Raw genomic sequence first — 21,533 nt, forward strand, 5'->3', positions numbered from 1 at the left:
TCATCCTAAAAGTCTCTGGGATCCACTGCCCTGCCACATTTTTAGTTTCCTCTTTAATGATCTATGGCTACCAATATTATAATAGCTCCCTAAGTGATTTCTCTGCTTCAATTCTATTCATCTACAGAATTACCTCCTTCTGATTAAAACTTTGCAATGATTCCAGCTCCATAAGATGATGTATAAATCTTTTATCATTGGAGCTGCCCATTACTCTAGTGCCATCTCCTGCTCTGCACTTTTCAAAGACTGAAGTATCTACCCAAAACACATGAATTTGAGCTCCTATTACTGCGTGGGATAGATGTAGATATTATGGGTATAAATATAGATATCTATATAGATCTAGTCATAGATATAGATAAGGAGGTAGATATGGATGTGCATATGTAGATTTGGATGTAGGTGTTGATGTAGGCATAGATACTTTTAATCACTTGGGGCCAATTCTTCTACTCATTTTGAGCCAGTTCAAATGTATGTCCTTGGTGAAGGGCTCCCATGTCATTCTACAGAATCCCGAGAATATCTCTGTTAAAGGACTTTGGACTTTGCATTTATATGCCTGGGCTATAAGCTCCTTGAGAATAGAGATGGTGTCTGTGTGTCATGGTATATGACACAGGGTCACATAATAAATAGTAAAAAAACATTTGTAAAAGAATGTGGCAATGTTAAAATGACAATTTGTATTAATTACCATAATAAGCTATCATATGAAGAAAATTAATTTTTTAATTTTAAAATTTTATTTTATGGCCACAGCCATGGCATATGGAAGTTCCTGGGCCAGGGATCAAATCAGAGCCATAGCTGTGACCTATGCCACAGCTGTGGCAACAGTGGATCTTTAACCCACTGCACCAGGCCGGGGATTGAACCTGCACTGCCACAGAGACAACACTATTGCCATAGAGGGAAACTCCTAAATTTAATTTTACACATAGCTATTCAAGTCACAGTGGCAAAAAGAACCCCTAAATAGGAATCCTGTAAATAAAAATTGATTTCAGAACTCTTTCTTAAATATAAGGCCATTAAGTAATACTTAACATAAAAAATAAATCCCCAGATAGAAAACAGAAGAAATTAATATTTACTTATTTGAAGTATAATTTAAGAAACACTTGGAACATCCTTCTATTCTATTTTTAATTTTTGACTGTTAAGTATAGTATATATTAAGAGCTTTATAGCTGAAAATGTGATTTTTAACATTCAAATTGTTCTGAGAGTTTAACATTAAACAATTTTGAGTTTGAACTTCTGTATAAGAGTTGAGGATACTTATTTGGAAACATCTTTTTGGAGAAAATAATTATAGCAGTGGTTTATGATGGAAACAAAAGAATGAACCTCAAATTTATGTACATAGAGGAAGACTTAATGTACTTGGTTATTTCTAGTAGATTCAGCTCTGCCTTCAGTAAACTAGGCAGTTACCCCACTAAGAAGACAAGTCCAACTGAGACATGAGGAAGAATGCCTCCTGCCTTTTTAATGCTATGCTAATTTTTTTCAACATTAAAATGGTTCCTGTACTTTCATTTAAAAAAATACTTGTGTGCACAGTCTGTGGTCAAGAGTTAGTTAAAAAAAAAAAAAAAAAAGCACAAACATGTTTTACTCAATAATAAAGTCAACAATTTAGACTTCAAAAATTAAAAAACAGTATTTCCTAATCCTTTACAAAGAGTGTATTCCATTTTGAAGTAACTAACACAACTGAGAACAGATTGGGATAAGTTTTGTGTTTATAGCAATCAGTCTAAGAGAATCGGAGGAGCTGGAACTCTAATTCAGGTCACACGGGAATACAGATAACGAAGGGGAAGGGGATATGCAATCCTGTTTTGGGTGTAGATAGACGTAGTTTTTCACATGTGTCTCTTGTTTCATCAGGAAAACGTGTGCAAAGCATTGCCAACAGGCCAAGTGGACCTGGGAAGCAGAGGTGGTGGCCTGGGGTGAAACAAGCTATAGAGTCTCAATCCTCCGAGTCCTCCTTGAATCTGGAAATTGGGCTTTTTGGTCCTTATTAAAAGAGTAATTTTGGGATCAGAAAACTTAAGATTTTTCCCAATATTCATCTAATACTAAAAAAAACCTCACATTTAATAACTTTTCCATTAAAGTTGCAAAATTCTCCTAGTCATACATGCAGTGATCACTAAGACCTCATTACACATTAATTGTGCTGATTTCCACTGTAAGACAACCATACTTCTACCCTTCAGGGCTTGTCACTCTTGGTGGCCTTGTCCCAAGATTCACTATGAGTATAGAACATCCACTGCTGTCATTGTTCAGCAAATATTGTCAGTTTATTCTTGTCTCATATTGTTTTCCAGTGGGTTTTGATATTATTTCTTCTGCTGCTGGGTTCTTATCAGTATCTGCTATCTCATTAGTACAAGCCTGGGCTGACATGCCACCTTGTTCTGCCTTCTGGTATTTCTTGAGCTGTCCAACATAGACTCCTTTCTCTTCACTACATAACTGTCAGCTTTTGACCAGTAAATAATTAAGAATCAGGTAATGTTTGATAATAACATGACATTATATTGTATTTGGGCCCCTGAAGAAATGTATTTTTATCTCATTAGGGATAGCTCCTCGCCTGCAACTGAAAGCAAGTTCACAGTGTATGATTTTTTTCCTTTCATAAAAAGTTTGTGTACGTAGGCAAATCATGTGGCATGGGAAATAATGAGAGGTGTATGAAAGCAGTGTCTTGGAGCTATACCATATTGATTAATTTTTGTTGCTATATTAAATGGGCTTGGGATCTTTACAAGAAAGGTTTTATTTAAGAATAAAATATTAGTGTTGTATCTGTACTTGTAGAGCTTATAAATTATATCTCAAAACTTCACAGATACAAAGCAAGTTTTTAACCACTGTCAGCAGCAAAGCCAAAGTAGCTATTACAGAGGAGGCCTCTGCTGTTAAGAAAACAATTGCCAGTGGAGTCTTAATGCCTTCACTGTTACCATTTTCTGAGTGACGGTTGGTGGTGGGTCAGGTAGGAAGAACACAGCCCAATTTCTGGGTGCCAAGCTGAACCTGACATAGTGACAGGAAAAGACTTTTTTATTTATAAAGAGAGCAAACCAGATATAAATAAGATTGACCACAAATAAATTTGGAACATCAAAATGTAACCTCTTCTGAACAAAACAGCACTTGTTATTAAAACAATGTATTGTCTTCCAAAATTGTGGGCTATCTCGTGCCAATTAGCATGTCGAATCAAGTATTACTCAGGCAAGACACTAGAATGAGAGAATATTTAGTTAATCACTTTTTGAAGTTTATGGAACAAAAGTTTTTTAAAACCTTATATTCATTTTTGTAAATTTCTTAGAGTAGTAAATTCCTAATAGATGTCACTTGAAAGAATATACTTGTGTGCACAGTATATTAGAATATACAAAATGTCCCTTAGAATATACAAAAATGTCATAAACTTCCAACTAAAGTTCAGTATGTCATTTATCTTGTTATGTACTTTTGCTAAAATTATTTTTCATTTATTGGATTATCTATACACTTTGCATCTGGTACTTGTTAAATGGTGATTTGATTGATTTACTTCAATCAAAATAAAGGTTGGTTTAGTCAACTGGTTAAGAACACTCAGGGGAGGCAGACTACTTGAGTTTGAGTTTCAGGTAGATTATTAGGAGAAAACGGACAGCTCATCTAAAGCTGACCTATTTCAACACCTAGTGTATAGTTAGCCCTCACCAAATGTTAATAGCTTTTAAGTGCAAGATCGCCTACTAAACCTTTCACACTTTGCAATTTTACGATGTGTTTATTGGATGTTGTATTTTAAATTATATATAATTCTTCTTATAGCCTCAATTGCTAATTTGGGGGTTCCTCTGAGTTCCCTACAGTCCAAAAAATCCCTAGGACAGACCCTAAATGACATTCCTAATTAGAACATGACTGCCATCTAGCGGTAGCAATTGCTAACTACAGGTTTACTGGTGAAAGAAAAGTAGGTAGTGCTTCATAATGCTTCATAATGCAGCGTGTTGGAGTGAATTTCAGACAAACAAATGAGGCTTCCTATAGGTACACTACCCAAACAATAAAAAAGTTTAAATGCACATTTTATCAGAGTGTGGAAGAAATTTAGTTCCTGGTCCACAGGAAACATACACTCTAGCTTAAAAAGACCTAGATATAGTTCTTAAACTGGATTATAAATATGATAGAAAAAATAAATGAATCTAAATATAAAAGAGGTCAGGGAGAGCTGAAGAAAGACAGGTATAGTATTTGACAGCAAACATTTTTTGAAAGAAGATTTCTAATTTAATGCAAAAAAAGGTCAAAGAAAGGTCAAATTAATACACAGGGAGACAGGAAAGAGATGGGAAATAAGATACAACACACATAGGAAAAACTTTTAAAATAAATTTGACAGAATATAAGAAGCCACTAGAGATTTTTATCTCAGATTGAGAACTGTATGTAAACAGAGACTATTTGGAGACACGAGTTCATGAACAAATGGATCCTAGGTTTTGTTTCTTTACAGAAACAACTTTATATGCTTTATATGAGAAGATCTTGGTAATGGAATACTGTACATAAGGGAAATTAGTTATCTATAAAAGTAAGTGTATTAAAATTGATAGGCATTCTTATAATGATGGTTTACCTAAGACAAAATGGAAGTTTTTATCTAAAGGAAGCTACTGGATGGAAACTAATAATAGGTAAACTTTATTTTTATTTATTTCTATTTTTTGGCCATGCCCAAGGTGTGCGAAAGTTCTAGGGCCAGGGATCAAACTGGAACTACAGAACTGACTCAAGTAACACTAGTAACAATGCCAGATCCTTAACTTGCTGAGCCACCACAGAACTCCATATTTTTAAATTAATAAGATTTCAACATTTACTCCTGTTTTCTAAAATCTTAGTTTAACTGCCAGTGTTCTTTTCCTAAGAAAGAACATTTTGGTTAGACCAAGATGTTGCAGAGTGTGAGCATGAGGGGCCCGTAGAGGAAGTCAGTTACATCCATAGCCTCTGAGGCAAAAGCTGGCACTATGAGCACAAGAACAGTCCAATTAGAGCTCTCTCTCATACTGCTTACTGGTTGTGGTTGCAGATGTTATCAAGACATCCACAAAGTAGGCTATTTTCTTTAGTGTTGGTTACTGAAGCAGCTGTTAAATTAATTAAGTCAGTATATTTTCCAAGTCTGATTAAGATATGTTTATTTCTGCTTTCACAAAACAGCTGCGATGTAAGTACTAAAACTGATGTTCTCAGAAACCTAATATAAAATTAAAATCATCATATGTTGTCCAGTTCAAGTAAAAGTTTACTTTTGGATCTGCATGTTTAATTTATATTTATAGGGAATACTAGTGTATACAGGCAATGCAAGATTTTAATATGTTTGTTTATTTATTTATTTATTTATTTATTTTTTGAGGACTGCTCTTGCAGCATTTGGAAGTTCCCAGGCTAGGGGTCGAATCAGAGCTGCAGCTGCCAGCCTACACCATAGCCACAGCAACTTGGGATCCAAGCTGTGTCTGTGACCCACACCACCCTACACCACAGCTTGAGGCAACACCAGATGCTTACCCCACTGAGTGAGGCCAGGGATGGAACCTGAATCCTCAAAGATGCTAGTTGGGTTCGTAACCTGCTGAGCCACAATGAGAACTCCTTAATGCATTTAATTTTATTTCTAAGTATTTTCACGTTCACTGTTCTTTTTAACAGATAGTGTAGAGGACTAAAACATCAAAACAGAAATATGCAAATACTGAAAGTGGCTCCACTAAGCAAAGCAGATGATCCAAGATGAAGGACTGAACTTGACTTGAATTGATTATTGTTCTGTTTCCCAGTTTTATGGTTCTATTTGACCCGATAGAACTGTAGTTATTGTCTTAACTAGAACCTAGAACTTTACCTGAGTCATATGAAAGGAGAGAAAAAAAAGAGGGCATGATTTAAAGAAAAAATCTGTAGTACAAATAAGACAAAAGCTTAGAGGCATCTCAGCTGCTACAGATGTGCTGCATCTGTTCACTTGCCCACTAGGGACCAGGAGATAAAGAGATTAAGACATTTACACAGAGATGGTTAGACAACAAGCTCAGATAAGCAACACGACAGCTAGGTCTAGGTACCCTAACCAGAACATGGAGAAAATGACCCACTAAACCACTTAAATCACTTACAAACACTATTTTAATTAATTTAATGTTCAAATGATATTCTATCAGGGTAGGCTATGAGCTGGTTATTTTTTAAAAAAGTCACTAACATTCTGAAATAGGAAACACAAGACCTTTAAATAATGAAAAAGTAAAGAGCATTGAGATTTTTGTAAGGGGGAATGAATACTCATGTCTATTAAGGATGATTATCAGTCAGGACAGTATTTTAAAATCCTATTTTCACATGAGAATAATAGAAAATTTTAGTTATGATGCATGGAGAAGATTTGGAAAACATGAGCTAATTTCTTCTTTGCAGACCTACAAGGAAATTTTTTTCTGCTTCCTAGTTTATGTGTTTCTAACTTTGAACTTCATATACCTGAACCCTGTGGAATAACAGGATACAGAGGTGTACATGACATAGATACCCCTGGCTTTCCAAACACAACAATTTAAAAACACACAACACAAAAATAAATTCCATCATAGCAAAATTCTAAATTTTTCAGGAAGATGTAGAATTCAGAAAGACTAATCTTATCTATAGCACATACATGGATGTTTATATAGAATTATATAGAATATACAATAGTAACTTTGAATATAGAATTGTCCAATATTATAAAATGGAACAGTATTAATTATAAAAGAAATGAAAATATAGTTACTCTTCCTAAGTGTTGCAGAAATGTATCCATGTAACCCAGTGACCTCTAAATTATAACTTGAGGCTAACATTCCAAATTTGAAATAACGGAAATTAACCAGATTCATCCTTTTTTTCCTCTCCCTCTAAATTATCAGATAACCCCAAAAGAAAAAGTGCTATTACATCTACTTGTTACAAAAAAATGTTCCGGCCTAATTCTTATGATGTCACTTCCTTTTTAAAAGGCAAAAAATTATAAACCTTTATATAGACTATTTTATTAAAATAGGAGAATTATTTAATCTAGTTGGATTAAATATCTGAAACAAATTTCCTTGTTCATGTTAATTGTGGGAGGGTGCCATGAATCATGTTATTCACTGATAGTGTTTCCCTCTTTACATTGGGTACTGACTACCTTAATTGTAAACTTAGGGCCATTTCTTACAAAATGAAAACGAACTTTTCTAAGTCTCATTCCTGGCTTCATATCTCTCCTACTATCTATGACTTTATGTCTTAATTTAAGTGACCTACATTTTTGATTAATTTTTTAATTGAAAAAAATGTCTGTAAGCCAATTTAAATCCTTTCTGAAACACCAGTTGAAAGAAAATATATGAAATACATGAAATAATGACTTAAACGCCCATTATCAAATCACATGTAACATAAAGCTTTTCTAGGAAGTGAAGCAAACTATAAGAAAGCTCAACCTCTATATCCCCCATTAAGGCTGAATGGGCTCAATTATAATAAACATTTAAAGGCAAAAACCTTTGCACAATAAAAAAAAAATGCTTTAAGCTCTTAGACTTTGAATCTATTTTGTGATATATTTAAAGAGGTTATAAAAGTCCTGGTGATTCTCCCTGTGAACCAACAGCCTAATGCCAGAGTGGAGCCAGCCAAGCAGAGAAAAAGCCCAGAGAAGTCGAATCTCAGCAACAATCCCTCAGTTAACACATAAAGAAAATAACCTAATTACTGGAAAGTGGAAAAAAGAAAATAAAAAGTATAGAAGGGTAGAGAAGCATTAAATGTGAACACACAAATTTGTCTTTGCTATGGAACATGAAATCGGCCCAGATCCTGAGGGTGGCCATTAAAAGCAAAGACTGGATATTTGTACAACATGTGTGGATGGATGAGACGAAGCCAAGAAACAGGAAAAAGACTAATTTTAATTACCAGAAAAGCTGCAAAATCAAGAACACAGAGCTAATGGTAGGAAGGCTTCCAGCTACAGGCTGCATGACACTGTACTCTCCTTGCCAATTAGAACCAGTCAGACCCCATCGGGGGATTAAGTGAGCAGAAGAATCAGCCTCAGTGCAGGGTCAGGCTGGATTCAAACACACATGAAAAGCGGACACCAGCTGACACGCGGTGTGACCTAAGGCTCTCACACAGTTTCAGAGCTGGAGGTGCAGGAATAGAAAACAGTATGTGGGATTGCCTTTCCATTACGGACAGGTGCTAACCCCCATTATCTTTGGAAATACGTCGCAAAAGAGATGTGACATAATTCAACAATTACATCAAACGGATGGAGAGAATTAGAGAAGGACTCAGAGACAGAGAGGAAAAGTAGAGGGAAGACTAGCTGAACAATGGCACTAAAGCGACCACCCTGTGGATTTACTACCTGTGTTATTTCTCCAATTACATCGGTCGCGATATAAAAAGTCAAAAAAAAAAAAAAAATGTGTGTCTGGGGCGGCGGCTGCTATCTGACCCTAAGCTGACTATTTCCTTAGCTTATTTCGAAGTGACACCAGGCGGGAGGGGCACCAAGGAGAAATAAAAACAGAGTATAACAGTCCTGAGATAAAACTCGCAAGTGTCTAAACAAAGAGGGGTGCTTCCCGGGCAGGACCTAAGGAAATTCTCCAAAGTGAAAAAGTCTCCAGCCAACCTCCGAGAACGCATCAGTCAATACCGGCGTTGGAGGTCAAGGCGCCGCCGACTCGGGGAATCAGAGAAGAGAGAGCAGCCGGCGAGAAGGGCAGGAACTCATTCGAGATGCCCCAGGCCGGCCACCGCCGCCGCCGCCGTGTCGGAATCTGTGACTGAAATTCGGGCAGCATGAGGGGCAGAGAACGGGGCCAGGGCGGGGTCCGTAGTCAGGCGCCGAGGAAAACAGCGGTTGAGTCGTGAGACGCCTGGAGACCCAGGTAGAGGGACCTGCACGCCAGGGCTGCGCGGACTGAAGCCCGGAGGCGAGCGGCGGGGAGGCGCGGCGGCGGCGGCGGCGCGGGGGGCGGGGCGGGGCGAGGGCCGCGCGGGGCCGCACAGCCAGTCAGAGGCGCGGCGCGCGGGCCGCGCGGACGCATTGGACAGGACGCTAGGGCCCCAAACACACCAGCCGGAGGAGGCGCCGCACCTGCCTCCCAATATAACCAACTACCGAGCCGGGAGCGTGACTGCTAGGAGACGGCCGCCAAAGTGCCGTGAAAGCGCGGGGCGGAGAGGAAAGCGCGGGGCGGAGAGGATGCGTTACCTGGGTCCTCTCTTCAGGGAGCGGCCGGGCGAGCTGAAGGATTCCCTGTGAAAGACTGAAAACTCCGCAGTTCTCTTCTGCCACAGGCCGTGGGGGTCCAGAGCAACTGCTCTCCTTGAACTGTGCTTACGGCAGGAGGATGCGAGGCGGGAATTGAGAGGCTCCGAGGGAGGACAGCGGCGTCTGGCGTCTCACTGGTAAGTGGCTGACATCCCTTCGCCAGTGACTGCTGTCTGTGACTGTGCACTTGGTCTCCCAGGCGCTTGCAGTTTGTGACACACTCGCTTCTGCAAAGCCATCCTTTCTTGCCATGTAGCCAGAATTTTAAACTGCACAGAAAGCTGCCTTGCCTTTCCTCTTCCTTCTCTCTCTCGCGCTCTTTCTTTCTCTCTAAGTGCTTTTTCTCTGCTGGGATTTTACGTCAGAAAAGTTGAAACAAGACTAGATAGAACCTATGTGTGTATCTCATAATGTCATCCAGAATGAGAGTCAACAGTTCCGACGACTGAACTATGAGGTGACATGTCCCGGAGGGTAAGGATTTTTCTCCACAGGAAACTAAATGTTTCAGGAAATAGGAGGTCGTTCTCAGGTACTGAATGTATGTCTTATGACCAAGCAGTGTGTTTGTGAGAACAGAGCCCCAGTAACTGGGCATCTTGCAGTGCAATAACTTGTTAAAATTCAGTAGAGATGCTCTATAAGTGGAGTTCTGCAAAGTTCGAGAGACTGAAAAAATAGTATCTTGGATTATGCTAAGGTATTTTCTAAATGTTGTCTAGGAATGTGCCAGGTTTGTTAAAAGAATATTAAAAATATGTCCACACATCCTTATTGAATCTTTTATTGAAAAAAATGGGACAGAACATTAATTTCCATGTGTATGAACATGGTGTACAATGAGCTGAAAATTGCTTGGACAATCTCAAAAATTTTAAGCAGTTTTAACTAACTTTATTTTGAAAAGAAACAGGTATCCACTAATACATTTTAGAATTTTTTTATTTTTAAATTTCATAACCTCCCTGGCATGAAAAATGCAGTGCACTGTGGTAATTAAAATACAAGTTTGGAAGCAAAAAACTTTTAAACTGTTGTATGTGATATGCCTTACCTATGTTCATTTCATCTACTTTTCCCCATAATTTAAAAGATAAAATCATTTAAAGATGCCATACTTCTACTTTGATTCTCAGTTTTAACTGTAAATAAGGATGGAAGGAATAGGTGTCCATTAGGATACTAGCATTAAAAACTACAAACAAATAGTGGGTCAAATTTATAAATTAATAGAGGTATATTAGAGGTATATTTGATAGCTGCTGAACTGAAGCAGACCTATAGAAACACCTTATGACTATCACAGCAAGCTCAAAGGAGTTCATTATGATTAATATTGTGACCTTAACATAAAATAAATTAGTAGTGATTAGGTCATTATTATTTTTTTTCAAAGTGCCTGTAGTCAATTTTAAGCCACTTACAAATGTTTCTTGGTATATTTCCCTAGTTCATACTAAAATTATTATAAGCTGTTTGTGGACCAGTATTAAGTCTCAAACAGGACAGATGTATGTCCTTTTGATTCAAATGGAAAAATATTTCTATGTAACAATATATCATATGAAACAAATGATTAGAAAATAAAAGATGTAACATAAAAAGACCAACTAAGTAGTGAAGGAAACAAAGCACAAATTCAAAGTTAAAAGTTTAAAAAAGGAAATGATATAAAAAAAGAAATAGAATTTGAAAAGCAACCTAGCTGGAGTGTGTGGTAAGATGATATTAAAGCATCTTTGAAAATAGAAAATCAGTGCAATGTTTGTTACAATGTAAGTGCCGATGTTTTGTGCAGAGATTGGTAGAGCTTTAAATTGTTCTTTTTTACAACTTCTGAAAACTAAAAAATGAAAAAAACTTCTAATTTTAATTTCTCTTTGATTCCATACACAACTGAATAGAAAGTTTGATTTCTCAAAAGTTAGAAAAAAGAACATAACTCTAGTAGATTAACGAGATGTCAGATTTTGATTGTAAGTTCTGAGGCACATGCATGGGAGGATGCATTTGAAAATAGGTCTGAGAAGCTACAGTTGTGGAATTTTTAAAATGGATTGCCAGAATACCTTAATGTTTCCCATAGTGAGCAAAACTTCAACTATTAGGTGGTCTGAAATCTTTATTGAGTTGGGAAGATGAACTCAATTCACACCATGTACGTACACATAGGCTATGCTTATTTAAGAAGTTAATTAAAATTAGTTATTTAAGAAGTTAATTAAAATTAGTTTCTTGTGAAAGTTTGCTTTAATCTTATATGTCCAATTAAGCAACACTGTGAAAATGGACCAGGTCTGGTTAATATGTATTTCTTTAAATAAACTTTATTTATTTATTTAGCAGTTTGGAAAACTTTACTACCTTCAGGAAAGAGGTTGGAGTGTAGTTTAATGTCAAAACTGACTTAGGGATGAGGACTGTCAGTAAAGGGAAGAGGGCTGCCTCCATGGAGAAAGTAAGGGCATGCTACATTAGCCAAGTCATTTTGGGAGTTTGTCTTACTTCTAGCTAAAATAAAAGGTTTAATTTTGTGGAATTAAAAAAAGAAAAGATGAAAACTTGTCTAGATGGCCATATGGTATAAAGTTGATTTAATTGTATTTAAGTTCCATTGACTAAAAGTTTTATAGCAGAGCTTACTGTTCCTCATTCATTAAAAACTTTATGAGGACAAAATGCTTAAAATATTCTGATTTGCTGACCCAGCCTACCATGCATATTTTTACTACCTTTGAATTGTGTCTATTTTTAGATACGTTCATTTTTTTTTTAACTAAAATTTTGGAAATTTATTTCTCTTGATTTAAACAGGCCCATACCTTTATATAATTTAGTGTCTCAAAATTTTGACTTTGAATTCATCTATATCTGATTATTGAAGATAACAAACAAGGTATTTTAAATTAGTGTTACAAGACCGTATCATATGAACTTCTTAGCACTTTATAGCAGGAAAGAGGCTGGTCGGAAGCTCAAAGTGGTAGAATCTGCGAGATCTGTTTTCTGAGCATTTGTGATCAATAATTCTACATTAGAGAAGGTGCATTTTAAAAAGTAATGAAGTATATAAAAACTCAACAACACTTAAGATTTAGGATTAAAAACTCTTATGAACAATGCCCCATCTCTCCAGGCATACCTTTTCAATTAATTTTTCCTATTTTATATTTTTTTATATTCAAATATATAATGTTATAAAGGTTCTGATAAATGGAGTATTATTGGTTTATATTCTTCCCAGACATTTTCAATAGTTTCTTTTTAGTGAATTATTTTCATAAAAATGAAATCAAATTTGTTAGTTTCATTCATATAGTGGATATGAGGGAAATTTTTAAATAGTTTCATTATATATATATATATCACATATATATATATATGTACTTTTTTTAGGAAGACATTAATTTATTTTATTAAAGTTGTTTAGTGTAAATTATATCCCATAAACTTGATATAAGATTATGTATTTCACTTCATTTTTGTTTACTTTTAAATGTGTGCATGAGCTAAATATTGAGCATCTTCATTCCCATCAACCCCTTAAGTTAAAGCACAGTATTTAATTTCATTCTTACAGAGTGTTGCATATGGTATTTTGACCTTATAGACTTCTTAAACTTAAATGTTTCAGTGGAAACATCAGCTCATAAGACTTGAAAGCCAGCCAAAATATGGAAGCTCTTCTACTAAAGTACAGGGAAATGGAACTCTAGAAATAGGTCATAAGATAATTCTAAAAAATAAATAAAAGTTTTGTCTTTTTTGTGGAATTCAAAAAAATCAATGAATCCACCATTTCTTAATCTAATATAAAATGGTGTGAGATTTCTCATTTGTGAGGAACTTTAGAAAGTAAAGTCATGCTTTGTACCATGTGTTTCTTGAGTTGGGATTCCTATGATCACTGTCATTTTTAAATAGTTCCAAAAATGTTTTATTGAATGCACTGGACAACACAGGTGCAAAATTGATTTTTCTTCTGGTCTTCTCAGCGGTCCCTTAAAAATCCATAATGCCCTAAATAACTTGCTTCCCTGAAGATACTACTTTTTATTTATTTTTAACAAGTGGATTTCTTTTAAAAGATCTGGTAGGACTTGCACATTTTCTCTTACGCCAGTCCTGGCTCCAATTATTTTTTATACTCACTCATATAGACCAAAAAAGTTGAAATCTTGATAGAAAGCAAGGTGTTAATGTATTTGTATAAACTTTGCAACAAATATACCTTTACAGTTTGTGTTTTTACTCTAAAACATGGACCTGCTTAAGGTTTGGAGCAACTAATCTGAACATTATCCAAAACTTAAACAGTTGTATATCAGGCAAGGAGGAAGATAAAAGTACTTCATTTATCTGAGTGATCAAAAATTCTCATTTGTGATCACTGAGTGGAAAAATAAATTATATTTGCATAAACATTCTATGAAGGGGAATAAGAATCTGCTCCCTATCATTCTTATAGCTGTTAAATGCTTAAGAAGGAAATCATCTCATCTTCCATTATGATCCAGTAACCAGTAAAGTAACTAATAGCATATGGAGTTTAGGAAAAGAAATTTTGCTGATCACTTAGGTGACAAAAGGTAGATTGAAATTCTCTTTCTTTTGATAGTCATGATATTGTCAGAAACATTCATCTTGTGAGGCTAAAAAAAAATAAGGGGTTCTTATTGAGAAATACCATAATAAGGTAATTATAGTTATAATGTCTGGAGTCATAAACAGATCTTTAATGAATTTTCACAGATACTTCACTAGTTGCAGGAGTTTGTGTTTAAGAGAGAACTAGTAGAGAAATGGTACATGTATTTGGTGAAAAATTGACTTTTAGGTAATATAAACATTTACTTTCTCAAAAATTTATTTTTGTATTTATAAGTATTAAATAACAAATTTTTCTGAAACTATAAGGTAACAAAGAGTTTAATTAATTTCTTAGGTTCTTTCCTTTCAGTTTTATACAAGAATTGACTTTTAAATGAAAGAATATTTGCTAAGATACTATTATACTTTATAGCCTGTAAAATGACAGAAGAATATGAAGTGCCTTGTGATTAAGATGAATATTAATTGGAAAATACAGATTACAGTGGAGATTTAAAAAGAATTTTTGTTTTTCTAGAAATGAATTTTTATTTAATTCGCATTTCATAATTTTAAATATGAAATTGTTTCCTAGGCAACTAAACAAATTTAAGTACCCCCCGAAATATTTCTGAAAACTAGAAAAAAATCTAATATTTAAACTTAGTTAGATTTGGGGTTTTTCCTTATTTTGTTATTTTGAAACTTTCCGCTGTATTCTTTTCTAAAGATATAGAATAGCTTGATCTAATTTCTTTTCTTCATAAATTAATACAACTATTTGTTAGTGGTGATTAATTTTTCCTGTTTTGAGCATATTTAATGATAAAAATTCAAAAGCTATGTACTTTATAATAGAATTAACACCTCAAACTGTATAATTTAACATTCTTCTTCTTTCAGTGCCATTATTCTAATGACAATATGTGAACTAGTGAGTGAGAGTTCCTAATGCTGAAATAAGCATCTCCTAAAATATAAGCACAGATTTCATGAGTTATTGATGATTAATAAATCATGAAGACACAAATAAAAAAGTGACCAAATAATACCATTAGTGCTGGGGGGAGCGTTACACAGCTCATATTTTCACTTATTTAATGTGAAGAGTGATAAAGATATAAAGAGGTGAAGCGGTATGTTCAACATTACATTTGAGGAAAAAGGTGGAATTAGAATCCAGTTCTCTTTAATGTCTAGTTCAGCGTTTTCTTGTAGTTATTACTTTTTTTTTTGTTGTGAAAATCTTAATTGTTTTGATATCTGTTCAAATCAACATCATGATATAAGTATACATAATATCCTTGTTGCCATTGATTATCTGTAAAATGTCTTTTAAGACTAGAAAATTTAAAATCCAATTATATTAACTCAGGGGAAATAGCTCTACCCATATTCTCTTGACTAAAAACTGAATGTCTAGACAACTTAATTGCTACCTGTGAACTTTTTCACAATGAGCTTAGTGTGCACTCAGCACTAAATCAAGCAGGAGAATATTTTTGACAGTTTTAGTTAAGAAACTTGGGAACCCAAGTAGGAAAAGAAATGTAATTGATTTTTTCCACTGTATATTTATAGAGGATCGTCCATTTTTTTGTTAATAATTTTTTTCTGTGTTGACAGTTTTTTTTCATAACACATGTTTAATGGGACATTAAATGAAATAGAAAAATCAATGAGAATGTGAGTGGGAAAATGTGCCTGTGGATTGGAAGGTTTGGATAAAATTTAAATTGTGGGCTTTCTTAGGGTGGTAACAATTTTAGAGCATTTAATAAAATGGAAAAGCAAAAAGAAATAGAACTTATCTAGAAATAGGCACTGTTTTCTGGATTTTAAAATTCAAATATCAACCTAAATATAAATTTTAGTTCTCCTGTTACAATAATAGCAAATTTGAGCCTATAATAGTATTTAGTTATCATTGCATCGGAACCAGAGTTCCCCTATGTTTAATTTTAATAACATGGTATGAGTTATTTTAGAATGAATATGTTCTTCCATAGAACTGGACATGATAAACCATAAAACTGGCATGGTGCAACTATTGGAAAGTTGATTATTCATTGCTGTGTTTCTGATACAACATTATTTTTACAGATGTCTTCACTCAAACCTTTCTTTGGCTAATTATGACAAGCTTTTTGTGTATTCATATGGGATAAGTTCATATTTTAAGAATCTCTTTTCTGTTAGATAATGAATATTTAAAAGTGACAAGACAGATGTACTAAAAATGAGGTTAAAAGATTGGCTGAAAGGATTAATGGCTAATCTGAGATTTTTCTTCTAACCTATCCATATAACCAAACTTTGCAAGTAACTCTGGTAAAAATATAAAATATTTTCTCCAAGTCCAAAGAATAAATGGTCCTTAATATCCTTTGAATTTTTACTTTCTTTAGATGTTTACTCACCTACAACTTCCTTTGAAATTTTTAGTGTTTTTAAGAACAATAACCTCAGTAGGAAAGAGTGGTTACTTGAGATTTAGGTTAAATGATCAAGAATTGCTTTTATGAAAATTTGCCATAATAAGTATGTTTAAAGACTTATGACTATATTTGTTTTTTTGTCCTTTATGTGGTCTTGGTAGTATATACTTCAATGAGTAGAATTAACGAGAAGCAATTCTTTTCACATTTGAAGCAATTTCTACATTATTTCACCCATTCAAATAGTCTGTAGTGGGCAGTTGTAGTTAAGTAATAATATCGAGGGGGATAAGTAGTTCATGGCCTGGTGGAGGAAATAAGCCCATAGAGTGAATACAACTCAATGTGAAATGTGTAGTGATAGAGTTATATAGAGCTAAGATGAAAATTTTCAATAATTCTCTTTTGGAGACGGCTGTTAGTTCACTCCTACTGAGACTTTTCAGCATAGACTATTTCATGCTAGCACTGCTGGTTCTCTAATTGCTGCATTTACTTCCTAGTGCCTGAGTTATTTTGAAGTACCTTTGGTTCCGAGATTCACCTAACCACTTTAAATGAATGTTGTGTTTTTCTACATCTCATTATAGTGCTAACTTTAGTATCTTAGACCCATCTAGTCTCTGACGATACAGATGAATTTTTGGTAAAATGAGCATGGCTTAAATGCTATGAAAACATGCAGTTCTTACATGCTGTTATCAGCAAACTTGATTTCTTTCAGTTATTGGGTATGGAATTTTTATGATGCTAGTGCTGGTGATACTTATTTTACAGTGGTGGCTTAACTATGAAGCTGTGAATTCAGCTTTGCTTACACAGTCCCTTCCAGATGGTAGTAGTAATAGTAGCAGCAGAGTAAGTAGCAAACATTATTTTGGTTATTATAATAATATAGCTAATATAAATAGGCAGTATGGATTAAGGGATTTGGTATTTGAATTTTAGGGTTCAGTCTTGGCTCTGCAATTTCTTAGCTGTGTCATTTTAAAGAAGTAACTTAACATTTCTTTATATGCAAAATTAGGATAGTAACTGTCATGCAGTTGTGATAATATATAAGGAAAAAATCTACTTTTCAGTGACAAAAAGTGACAGTATTAGAAACATCAAAAACTTAAGTCTGGGAAGAAATTTTGATTTTACTCTAATTCCTATTCTAACATGTAAGCTTTAAGTTATCTGTCTGTTAAAATACTCTATTTTTATATGAAACTCAATACTGTTCTAAGTGTGGAGAGTGAAATAGAGAGCTATAGACCATAATCCTTTAAAGAGTATTCTATGTACCCTCTTTTTTATTTAAGTAACTTGGATAGACTTTCTTACGAAATTAGTGTGCATAGTACCAGTTACTTTTAGGGGTCCAAAGGAAATGAGAGACTTGATCCCTGACAATGGAGAGGTAGAAATTGTCATTCAGGACACAACTTAATAAGAAGTTCGAGAAAAAGTACTAGCGAACATAGCTATTGAGATGTTGATCACACAGTTCTGAAGACCTTTGAAGAACAGAGACAGTCGTTGTGGGGATGAATTAAACTGATTCTCCAGACTAAAGGAGACACACTAGGACTTGAAGCAAGTTTTAAATATGGATTGGTACACTCTTTCAGTTGGTGAGAAGAGAGAGGCAGAAATGGGGTAGATGTTTAGAAGGAAGTAGAAAAAGTAATTAATGAAGAAAGAACTCTTTGTAATGCCAGAAATTTATAATATGTCAAATGAGGAAATGTAAAGGATTCTGTGAGACAATTGAAGAATTGGGATTTTATTCAGAAGCTAAGAGAATAACAGTTCATCTCAATATTGGATGGCATTTAAGATGAGGTTCAGCCCCAGTTTTTCAACTTACTGTGACTTGGACAAGTCACTTCCTCAGTTTATTCATCTCTCAAGCAAGAGAGTTAAAATCAATACAAGTAAAGAATTTTTTTCCTTCAGATTTTTGTCAACCATAATTCATTGGCTATATGTGATGTGAGGTATTGATGAAGAGGAAAATTGAAAGAGAATTGTAGGTGTTGACAGCTGAATTTAGGATAGATTCTGCCCAACAGAGATAATGAGACAAGAGATCATGTTCATGGCATATGGGGAGGCCACGGAAAGAAGATGGACTTGTTACACCCAGGACTTGATCCTAGCTCAACAGCTTCTCCTTGTTTCCCTGAGAAAAACAATAACCTTCCTAAGCTTTCATTTCTTTTTCTGTAAAAGGATGATATTAACTACTAGCTCACATTTCAAGAAAAAGCAGGAAATGAGCCTGTAGTTTCAGGAAGCAAAATCATTTTCTTTGTATCTAAAGGTCTGACTGCTTACAAAAGTGTCTTTAGTCTTTAGGTTCGAGAAATATTTGAGGGCAGAAAAATCATTTGAATTTTGTATAAATATACATGGATACAATCATTCTAGTTTTCCAAATATGAGGAAAATCACTTAATTTCTTGGCACAGCCTTGCAAATTTGCTTATAGATGATTTCTTTTCATTAGCTTACCTGTACATATTTAAATAAATTACTTAATTTGGGTCTTTTTTATTTGTTCTTTTGATTTGCCTGAAAAAAAGCAGCCTTTAATGTCCTCTACAAAATTACTTAGAGCATAGATTCTATTTTGGTACGATAGGAAGATGTGAATCACATGGGATGCGAAATGGTATCAAATATATTCATTTGAAAATAAGTTTCTCCAATTGTTTTCTTCTTTGACTTTTATTACATTCATGTTAATTAAAAAAATTTAAAGTGGCTCATGCTATAATCATTAACTGCTAATTTACTGTGAATTCATTAAAACAAATAGAAACTGAAATCTTTTAAATTATGAATTGTCAGAAGCCTTAACAGCAAAAATAAAAAGATTTTAGTTTGCAGACATTTTACAGATACGTTTTTCTACAAGTTGTGTTTGATATATTACTTTCTTTTGACTTATCTACTGTGACAGTAAGAGTATTATCAAGACATTTTCTGATTAATAGGCTGCTTTAAATATGTATATGTACAACCAATCAACAGCTTGCTCAAGTATTTGCAGATCATTTTACTATTGCAGAAATTGGATACTGCAATATCCAATTATAAAGGGAAGAAACAGATCTCACAAAAGGTAGTCTCTTTCCAAAAAGTATGGTAGGACTATACTGGATCTGGAGATATTAGAGACAGAGGGGAAAAAGAATGGTGGAGAAAGTTACAAAGCAGACAGGAGAGGGAGCTGATAGAAAGCAATTTTACACTATTCATCGAAGAAGTGATTAAGTATTTATATCATGAGATGCTTTTTAAAAATGCCTGGAACTGATATTTCACCTGAAACAAAAGTGTCTTTTTATCCTTTCTGCATATAGTTGTCTTAGAAGATAATAGGCTTTAAATATAAATACGTGGTTGATTTTCCCAGGTTGAATATCAAAATACCTTCTCTTAAAATATATTGTATAGTTGCTTTGATAAGTAGTAATGTAGAAGAAAGAAATGATTTAGTATTCTTGTTCTCATTCGTAATTTTCTCTTTGGATATTTTGCATGATCATATGTCTCCTACTTTTTACAACTTTAATAGATGTTTAAAACTTGATAGCTATCTCAATTTATTTTCAATTTAGCTACCTTTTCGAAGTGTTAATCTTTATTTGTTAGTGTTTGCTTTAGATAATATTTAGGTAGTCTATCTGAAATCGATTTCTTTTTTTATCTAAAGAAATCACTCTGTCATTAGTTTCTTTGATCCTTTCATTACAAACACACTAGGGTAATTTAAGTTTTCTCAAAAGGAAAAAAGAAAATGCAAATACAAATAGATACATCTTTGTATTAATCTTTTTCCCCTGGATAAAAATAATAGAAACATCATGTTAAGGATTAATTTTAAAAGACATTGTTTTTTAGAGGAATTACTTTCCAGTAACAAAAAAATAATAACTCTTTCTAGTCCTTCATTGATAAAGATTGGAATGCTATCCAAGAATTATATAAAAGATAATCCTGAGATACTTTACCTTAGAGCACAAATAATCTGCTCCATTGGGTGTGTTGTTGACCTGGCCCCTGCATGATAAAGCAGCTCTCACAAGTCAGAATCTTGAGAATGAACACTGTTGTTGTCATCTCTTTTATCCATAACATTATGGTATTGACAAATAGTATAAAAGCCCCAAAATGTCTTCTAGTTCTTCCCCTCAGAAGTAGCCATCCTCAATAGGATTTTGTATGTACATGCTGTCTGAAATGTTACACTTTTTATTTCTTAAAATAATTTTGGCTGTTTACATTATAATTCAGAGGTGTATAATTTTTGAAAATTTTAAACTACTTGATAAAGGTATGATTTATATAAAGAATTATTGACTTGAAATTATTGGTCAGTTTATTTGTATATGCAAATACAAGTATATATGAAATGAAAATGCTTATATATACATTTTTACTTAAGTGTGAGTAGATCTAGAAGTAGAATTGCTAGGTCAGTGAGAATGTGCTTTTAACATGTTGGTTATACTGCCAAAATGCCCTCCATAGGGATGGCTCCAATTAGGAGTCCCACCAACAGTGTATTATTAGAATGTCTGTCTCTCCACACTGTAGCCAATGCAGTGTCTTACCAAATTTCTTGTTGTATAACCACTGGAAAAGATGAAAAAAGTATCTTATTTCTGTTTAAATTTATGCCTAATATTTTGAACATTTCCTGTGTTTAATAAAACATTTTTTGAACCTGCTGTTCTTGCCCTTCCCCAGTTTATGTCTATAGAGGTGATGTTTTTCTTATTCCCTTTACACATTAACTGAAACCAAGGAACAAGTAGCAGCAATAAGTCAATCAAAAATGCTTTGAGGCATTGCCAAATTTTTAAATAAATAAAATTCACATCTGTGGAAATGCTAGAGATATTTTATAAATAACATTATTTTTCCGTTCCTCCTCTGCTGTGTGTGAAAGATTCAGTGGAGTTAAAATGAGGAGGAGACAGTTCTACTTGCGTAGACCAGAAAAGGCTTCAAGCAAAGGAAGATTTCTAAATAAATGAGCTCTCTCATTTTTATTTCATGTCATTTTTATTTTTCTGTCTTTTTAGGGT

At 34.2% G+C, this 21,533-nt stretch overlaps 1 protein-coding gene and 1 long non-coding RNA gene across 13 annotated transcripts in view; one reads left to right on the top strand and one right to left on the bottom strand.

Annotated features, from left to right (window-relative positions):
- LOC110262221 (uncharacterized) overlaps window positions 1-9,491 on the bottom strand; it is a 423,273-nt gene extending 413,782 nt beyond the window's left edge. The window contains exon 1 of the long non-coding RNA XR_014815093.1: window positions 9,359-9,491. This is a non-coding gene — a long non-coding RNA (uncharacterized LOC110262221). The remainder of the gene's footprint in view (window positions 1-9,358) is intronic.
- CNTN5 (contactin 5) overlaps window positions 9,280-21,533 on the top strand; it is a 1,211,165-nt gene continuing 1,198,911 nt past the window's right edge. For 9 of the 12 annotated variants that reach the window (XR_014815022.1, XR_014815020.1, XR_014815017.1 and 6 more), the window contains exon 1: window positions 9,280-9,555. The gene's annotated coding sequence lies outside the window, so the exon portion shown is untranslated. Of the gene's footprint in view, window positions 9,893-21,533 lie in introns of all 12 variants that reach the window. The other 3 variants (XR_014815021.1, XM_084975743.1, XM_021102337.2) reach the window with 1 other exon arrangement.

This window comes from Sus scrofa, chromosome 9 (assembly GCF_054392235.1).
Source record: "Sus scrofa isolate SSC_HxYL_T2T_F1_AM1 chromosome 9, Sscrofa_HxYL_maternal_Yorkshire_Landrace_v2.0, whole genome shotgun sequence".
In the NCBI taxonomy this organism is placed as follows: Eukaryota; Metazoa; Chordata; class Mammalia; order Artiodactyla; family Suidae; genus Sus; species Sus scrofa.